Source organism: Thalia democratica, chromosome 1 (genome assembly GCF_965202585.1).
Source record: "Thalia democratica chromosome 1, ktThaDemo2.hap1.1, whole genome shotgun sequence".
Taxonomy (NCBI): domain Eukaryota; kingdom Metazoa; phylum Chordata; class Thaliacea; order Salpida; family Salpidae; genus Thalia; species Thalia democratica.
In genome coordinates, this window is record NC_139165.1 from 2,264,126 (window position 1) to 2,272,990 (window position 8,865).

Genomic DNA, 8,865 nt, shown 5'->3' on the forward strand with positions numbered 1-8,865 from the left:
AAACATTTTTTTGTAAAAAAATATATAAACGTAACTTTTAAAGGCAACAGTTATTATTTTAGACATGTTAATAAAAATGACATTTGTATTAAAAATTTCTTTTCAAATGTTAAACAACTATAAACTTTCTTTTTTTAATAAGTTGAACTTTTTGCGAAATTTTTTAATCTTTACAGTTCAAATTTTTGTCAATAATTCTTATTCATTTTACTTTTAATTTTATAGCTGTGCAGTAGAATGTTAGCTTGAAGCATATGTGTTGTAAAACTTGTAGGTGTGACAACGTTTAACTTTTTTGCGATTTTTTTCGCGTATGATTTATATTGATAATAAAGTTAACAAAAGTGTTTTACTTCATTTCTATTTCCTAAATTTGATTAAAAATGATATATTTTAAATGTAATTTATTAGTCTATAATAACGTATAATTATGTGTAATATAAAGATTTGGTTTAAAACATGTTTTGTTAAATAACTAAAACAACAAACAAAGTAAAGAAGAATTATTTTTGTTTAATCTTTCCTAAATAAACGTAGCTCTTTATTTATGCTCCTTTTTTGTTGGTAATACTTAGATTAATTAAACATTATATCTTTATTCTTTAATTACTTAAATAAATGAAAATTTGTAATTAACTGTTGTAGTCTAAAAAATAAAAATTGATTCTATATCAACTATGATTCTTCACTAAAAAAATACATTTAATAACTTTTTTATGATTTAATAACTCTAGGCTAGTGAACTTGGTCAATAAGTTCTGGGTTTAAGATTAAGATTTTAACTTGAAATACGAAAAAATATCAATTTTTTAAAATACTTTCACTGAACCTTACTACACACATATATCTGAATATATGTTTAATTGTGTAATAGTTCGAGCAAGTAAAAATCCTGCAGGAACTATAAGTTTTTTACGCTTGACCTACTTTTAATAGAAAATAATTTGAAAACATTCATATTGTGTGCTGATCAAATATGCAAAACACATTCAATGAAGAATCTTATTGTTTTGGTTTTTACAGTATTATCCGTAATAGTTATTGTTGCAAAAACTTATAGTAAAAGTTTTATATTAAGTACGAATCTTGGCAGCTTAAGATTTACAAATTTTATCTAAATATCTGAACAATACAGTTCTTTTCAAAAGAATACACAAACAAGTAAAGTTTCTATGCTCTAGTCAGTTATATTAGGAAAAAAATATCTATCCTTAAAGTTTATTTAGTATTGTTGCTTTCAAGACGACTTGGTGAATACTTAAGCTGTCGTGATTCGTTTCTATCACTTTTTACGTTTCTTTATTTTTTTAGAAAAAAAGCACTTTTAGAAATTAACATATGTAAAAATTTTTATTGAACAGCGTTTTTATAAAATTACTAAAAGTTCTTCCTTTTTTTGCTTTTTCCTTCATTTAAGCAGTGCACAGAAAACAGGAATCTAGTAATGCCCCTAGCTAGTGGTAGCAAATTTCTCACACAAAATGTACAAAAACATAGTTTTACCGAAACTGCAACAATAGATTTTGAAAGTCGGTGCATATTTTCAGCTTCATTATTAGACTAAGCATTTAATTCGAACTCATTTGTAAAACATTGGACTAACGTAAATGCCGAAAATTATGAACTGCAGTGTACTAAAATACTAAATTAAAATTAAATACAAATAAAAGAGCAAAAGTTTTTCTACAACTAATATTTTGTGATTTTTTTTGTTGAACAAAATTTATTTAGTCTACAAGAAGCATAATACTTTATAATTGTATCATCCGTCCTTTTTACCCTAATACTTTTTTTTAATTTGTTTCTCTTAATAAGAATAAAAAAATCATGTTTGTTGTATGAGTGCATTGATACCATTAACAATAAGTTAGTATTTATATTTGAGGAAGTTTAACGCAAGACTTATAATGTAAAGTGATAAAACAGCCGTTTGTTTCTTCACACCACTCGTCTTTTTCCGTATCATAAAACACAATCGTTTTTTCTCTTTTTCCAAAAACAACAAGTTTCTTTCCGATCGAAGTAGCCCCCGGAACACCAATAGCCCAAACGTCTTCGAACGACAAAGGAGAAGCAATGACGGCAAACCTGTTGCTGCTCTTGTCAAACACCTCGAAGTCCCGCTTCCAACAGTTGCTGACCACCACGAACAACTTGCTCTTGATCGCCACCAAACTGTGGTCGTAGTGATGACTGACCATGTCGGGCATTCGCGACCACTTCCCGGCCACGTGGTCGAACGCTTCAGTGCTGCTGCAATCCTTGCAAATATTTTCCTCTTGAAAAACATACTGTTGAGCATCTTCCCGAACAAATCCTCCGCAAGCGACGATTCCGCCGTCGAAAGCGGCGCACGCCGCATTGAACCTCTCCGTTCCAGCGACCGAACTCGTTTTGCCCGACTCCGCGTCGTAGCGGACCGCGGATGAGCAGATGGTTTTCGGTTTGTATTTACCGCCGATGATGAATATGTTGTTCATGAAATTGCAAACGCAAAACCGGCTGCGGTACTTCGTCGTGGCCACGGTTTCCCACACGCCGTCGACGTGCATTTTTATCACGAGTTTCTTCTTTTCACTGATCATCTGCTTGCGAACTACAGCGTAGAGTTTTCCGCCCACCACAACTGCTCTATAAAATCTTTCGTTTTCAGCTACTGGATAGCCAACTTTTACGCTCTGAAAGTTTCCGCAAACAACTTTCTTTAACTCTGTTCTTCGTGCCGACAAGAAGACATCGAACGAGCTCTGGCTGCAATACCTGTGTTCGACGTTTAGACTGTGCCGGTAGTCACAAACGTTTTTCCGGTGCAGCAAAGCGCTTTCAACTACCGATCTGCACTCTTTGTTGGTGCAAATCAGAGAGGTTTCGAGCAACAAACGCTGCAGGGCTGCGTCCGACAGCAATGGGAGACGCACCGTCCGAAGGAGGGTTTTCGCAAACTTTGTTCTTTCATCCGCGTTGAATCCGATCCAGTGTTCTGCCGCGTTGAAAACTTCAAGCTCCGAAGTAGTGTGCAGTTCTGATGAGAGGAGAAATTTTTTGATGACGTCACAGCTCAGATGCAAGAAGTTTTTAGTTTCTATTACGCTTGGATAACAACGTTCAACAACTTTTAATGCTTCTCGGACAAGGTTGGATGAGTTGAACAAATGCGCAAGTTCAAGGTATAAAGGTACAGTTTCAAGAGTTTTATTTCTTTTAAAGTATTCGCAAACAGAATTTTCCAACCTTTTTTCTATAAGAACATCGCTCATTTTGAGATTTGAAACGATTTCTTCTTTCTTTGTAACTTTATCTGAAAAAAGATTATAATTTTTACAAACTTTTATGAGCCAATAGAAAATACATTTTTTAAGGCTAAGAGCTACACTATTTTTTTTCATAAGCTCTAGCTACTACTAGTAAAAATTGCGGCTTGTTTAAACATTTATTTTACTTTATACAAATGTAAACAAATTTTTATATTTTAACTAAAGTAGGTTCGTAAAGGTTTCAAGCAAAACTTTTTTTTTGCTTGTTATAATATGCATTTAACTTTGTAAACGAATTGAATAACTACAGATGTATAATATAAATCAAGTACCGTTTCCAGTAGGTTCATTAGTGTTTTCCTTAAATTGTTTTTTGAGGTATTTTGAGGAGTTGTCCTTGCACATTTTTAAATAAAAATCAGCCTTGCTTCTTATGAAATCATCACAATTTGTTATCATCGTTTTGGGATTGTTTTTCCTTGTTTTGTTACTAATTTTTATTTTTTAGTGTTTCTGTTAAAATTTTCCTTTTATAAATCAAAAAGAAGCAAATAGCTTTTTGTTAATTCATTGAATAATAAACAAAGCGTTAAAGCCTTAAATTGAATAGTAAATAAAAATTATCATTTAGTTATTCGAAATATATTTAAAACTAAACTATGTAAAACTTTATTTTTAATTTATATTAAAGTTTAACATACTATTTTTTTTTCTAATTTCTTTAAATTGTCATTAACGTAAATATTGTAAATAAATTTTGAAATTTACATTTTATAAATTTTATGTTAAGTAGTCTATTTCTAAGTAGTTTTATACCATCTTTAACGCAAATTAACTAAAATTTAGTTGTAAAAAGTAGCTGAAAAGTTGAATTTGGAAAAATAAGTACTTTTGATTAAAATCATAATATTTTTTATTTCTTAAGTAATCTACAAGTGTTTTACTATTTATCTATCAAAAATGATAATAATAATAATTAAAAACATGTGTGTTTATATAAATTAAATTTCTAAAAAGTTGAAATTAAATTTGAAAACCAAAGCATTCGTAAAAAACATCTTAAAAACCTATGATTACCTGGAAAATAGCATAACTAAAACACGATTATTTTTAATAAAATTCCTGCACACATACTAATAAAATATACAAATAGCAATATAATTATTTGCAAGTTAAACTCTTGTTTAGTAAAGAAATATTATATAAAAAGTGAATTTTTCTAAAGAAAAATGGTTATAAGTTTCGTGAAAGCTCATCAACCACAAACAAAATGTTCGATTAAATGGTAAAGTTTACAATTTGTAAGTATATTTTCAGCAACAAGCTCAAAATCATAAAATACTACAAGTTTATACGGCTGGGTCTATAACTAAACAAGTTTTAAAGTGCTCAAATATATAACAGTATAACAATATTTATGCTAATTTGAATTAATTAGTACATCAAAGTTTCACTGCTAAAAGCAGATAATCTGTAACACATAAAAAAGATATAAATTTACTTTTACGAATACGACAGAATCTATTTAAACATAGTAACAATCTAAATTAAAATAGCAGCTCGCAAAGACAAGCAGAGTGAAGAAAATGATATGAGAGATTAGATGAAAGAGATGTTTCAGTTATTATTATCAAGGGAGGAAATCGAAGTCATGAAAAAGTCCTGATGACACCATAAAGAATTTCAAAAGCTTAGGATAAGTCACTTAAATTCGTGAACATCAAATTTAAAGTAATGTTGGTGGAAAATTCTGAAATAAAGCTATAAAATTAATAAATCAGTTTTCATGTGTAGAATTTTAATCTACAAATTTAAACATACAAATCTTAATATAAACCTTATACACAGAAACTTAAAAATCTTAACTGTAGCATACCAGTTCAAGAAAAAAAAACTGAAAATAATCTTGATTATAAATGGGAACTTTTTACTTGGAAAACAAAGACTCTAAAATATTTCCAGTAAGAAACGAAGAAGATATTGTTAGAATATTTTTACACAACATTAAAGATTCTACAATAGGGTTGTTTATTATTTATTCAAACTAAGAAAAATAAACTAAATTTTATTACTTTACAAGGTCATAATCAGGTATACAACCACACTAAAAAGAGTATTTAAAATAGACAGTACTAAACTATATTAAATAGTACTAAGGACTACTCTATATAAAATTAGGCATGACAGAAATTGAACATATTGTATTGAAGAACAATTGCAAACACTAACAAATATTAAAGACCATGTAAAATATAGAAAACTTCATGATTATAATTTACTTTGAGTGTTATTATTTTTACTTTTAGAGTTTTAAAGCTAAACTAAGGAACAACTGCTTAAAATTTAAATTATTAAAACAATTTCTTAAAGTAAAAACTTTCTTAAAAAAAAAACACTTTTCACAAAAAAGTCAAACAATAAAATGTCTATTTTCAAATAAAATGCTTACTGCAGCAGGCTGTGTCTAGAATGACTCAGACCACTTTCTGTGACTGGTTTATATACTACGTTTATTCGGCATTCAACATTATATCATGAGTTTGACTCTTTATTTTCTCCTCACCTTAGCTTAAGTGGTTGTCTTGCGAGAAATGAACTTTTTTCTGCAAATATGCACCAGTTTTGTATAAGTATATATAAACTATTTATAAGGTATTGTACAAGAAATAATTTACTATATAGTTTCGAGCTAAGTTTATGTTTATATAATTAAAAATGTTTAGCATAAGAAATCACAAAGCAAAATATTTGAATTTGATCAGTTTTTTAAACAACAACTTTAATTGTTTTAAAATTCAAAGTTTAAGAGCGTACAAAATTAAATTGTATTCATAGATATGGACAATTTAGTAAAAATTTTCTATTAGTAAGATTTAAACCACAATTTCTTAAATTTATTTAGAACAAATATTTGTTCATTATTAAATTTAAAAAAATAATTTTAATTCAATTTCTGTAATCCCCAATGATAATAATATTAAACTTTTATGTAAATCTTGTATTGCTCCATGCGGAAAAAAATTCTAAATGCATATATTTCAAACATTGAATAAGAAAGGTTTTGTAATATAAAAAAGTAAATGTCTGTTGAAGCTGAAATTAAAGCATTAGTTGAGTCCTCTAAAATTGGGAAACAGCTGAAAGAAAAACTGATTGCCATTGGAAGCAAGAAGGACAATGAATTTAGTTGTTTTCAAGCTGAGATGCTTAAATTGAAGAAAGATTATAATGAAAAAAGTAGAATTATTGAAAATAACATTGATCAGATTCAAAAAGATGAATTCAGCAGTAAGAGAATAGACAATATAGAAAATAGAATTACAGAATTACAAAAAAGTTTCTCAGAATTTAAGTCTGATTTTTCTTCTAAATTTAACAAGTTTGAAGCTAAATTCTCCAAATATGCTGATGCTATGCAGAAAAGTGAACCAACAGAAATTATCACAAACATTAGTACCAAATTAAATTTAGTAGCAGAAAAAATAGATGCTGAAAATGAACAAAAACTGAAAGAAAAGAAGGCTTTAAATGTAATAATATTTAACATTCCAGAAAGTAAAAATCCAACTCATAATGCACTAGAAAATTGCAAAAATGATCTAAAAATAATTCAACAAGTATTAGGAGAAAATAAAATGAAAAAAGAAGAATTTAAGTCACTTTATCGAGTTGGTAAAATTGCAGCTAACAAAATCAGACCAATTATAGTCAAATTAAATAATTTAGCATCCAAACACAGACTGTTAAGACTGAGAGATTTGAAAATGTTTAATGGTGATATTGAATCAAAAGTCTACATCAACCCTGACAGAACTCTCTTGGAAATTGAAGCTTTCAGAAAATTGAGAAAAGAAGTTAAAATAAAGCAAGCCATCGCTGATGAGAATAAATTGGACATAAAATATGTTATAAGGAACAACAAGATAGTTGAACTGACAAAACAGCCCTTTCGTTACCGCTCCCAGGACATCTGGGATTAGTGGAGGAAATCGTGAGTCAACGGGTATAAACTTATTAAGTGATAGGATTAATTTTAACACTAACAAGTTTTCCTATATAAATTGTAACAACAACTATTTAAAAGTTTGTTACACTAATATAAGATCCGTTTTAAATAAATTTTATATTTTAGAGAACTATATAAATTTGAACAACATTGATTTATTTTTTTTGACTGAAACATGGTTGACTAATAAAGTCAACGATGCCACAGTGTGTCCTTTTAACTATAACATTTACCGAAGTGATAGGTCTAGTAGGGGTGGAGGTGTTGCTATCCTTTTCAAAAATTCGCTTAAAGTTATTAAAGTTAAAAATGATTCTATCTCTACTAGCAACATCAATTTTGAATACCTATGTGTAGATGTAATTTTTAAAAAGATGAAATTAAGATTTTGTTGTGTCTACCTTCCTCCACTGTCTGCTAGATGCGCACTGACTGTTCAAAATGTAATCAAAATGATTAAAATGGTTTTTCCAAAAGAGTGTTCTTTTTATGTTCTTGGTGATTTTAATATGCCAAATATAGATTGGAGGATTCCTAGCACAGATTTCAATAAACCCCATGAGTGTTTTCTTAATTTTTGTACAGACAATTTTTTAACCCAAGTAATTGAAAATCCAACCCATAAGAATGGTAACATACTTGATCTCATAATTTGCAATCATTTTGGTCTAGATAGAATCATATCACACTCAACTAATTTTCCATTAACAAACACTTGTGACCATAACTTGCTTTCACTAAAAATTAAAATTGAAAATAAAATAGTACCTATTGCTAAAGAAGTCTCATATGACTATAAAAAAGCAGATTTTGAAAGCATCAATGATTTCCTGTCAAAAATTAATTGGACCTCTTTATTTAAAAATTCAGAAAATCTCCAGCATTTCTACGATCAATTCATCAGCTCAATCCAAATCTCAATCAAACGTTTTGTTCCAATTTTTTCTAAAAATAACAAAAGTAAAAAATATCCATCTCATATTAAAAAGTTATTAAAAGAAAAAGTGAATCTATACAAAAAAAGTAAGACAAACAAATCACTTTTGATAAAATACAAAAACAAGTCTAAAGAATATCAATTAGCTGTTAAAAAATACAACTTTGAATATGAAAACAATTTCTGCAAAAACCCAAATTTAAAAAAGTTTTATAGCTACGTGAAATCTAAACTTAAGTTAAATAATTCCATACATCTCTTATAAGATAATGATAAAAACAAAACAGTAACCTCAGATTTTGAAATAGCAACACTTTTTAACATAAATTTTCAAAAAGTTTTTAAAAAAGACGAGAGTTACCAGTCTTTTAAGCTACCCCAAAAGAATTGTAGTAAGATGCAAAATTTTTTCATAACCTATGAAGACATTATAAGTTCAATTAACCACTTAAAAGATAAAATCATAAGAACGCCAGAAAACATTCCACCCTATTATATCAAGCATGTTATCCAATCAATAATATTTCCACTTTCATTAATATTTAATTGCTCTCTAGAACTATCTGATGTTCCTAAACAATGGAAAACATCTTTTATTATTCCTGTGCACAAGAAAGGTAATATACACGATGCATTAAATTACAGACCAATATCTCTAACAAGTGGCT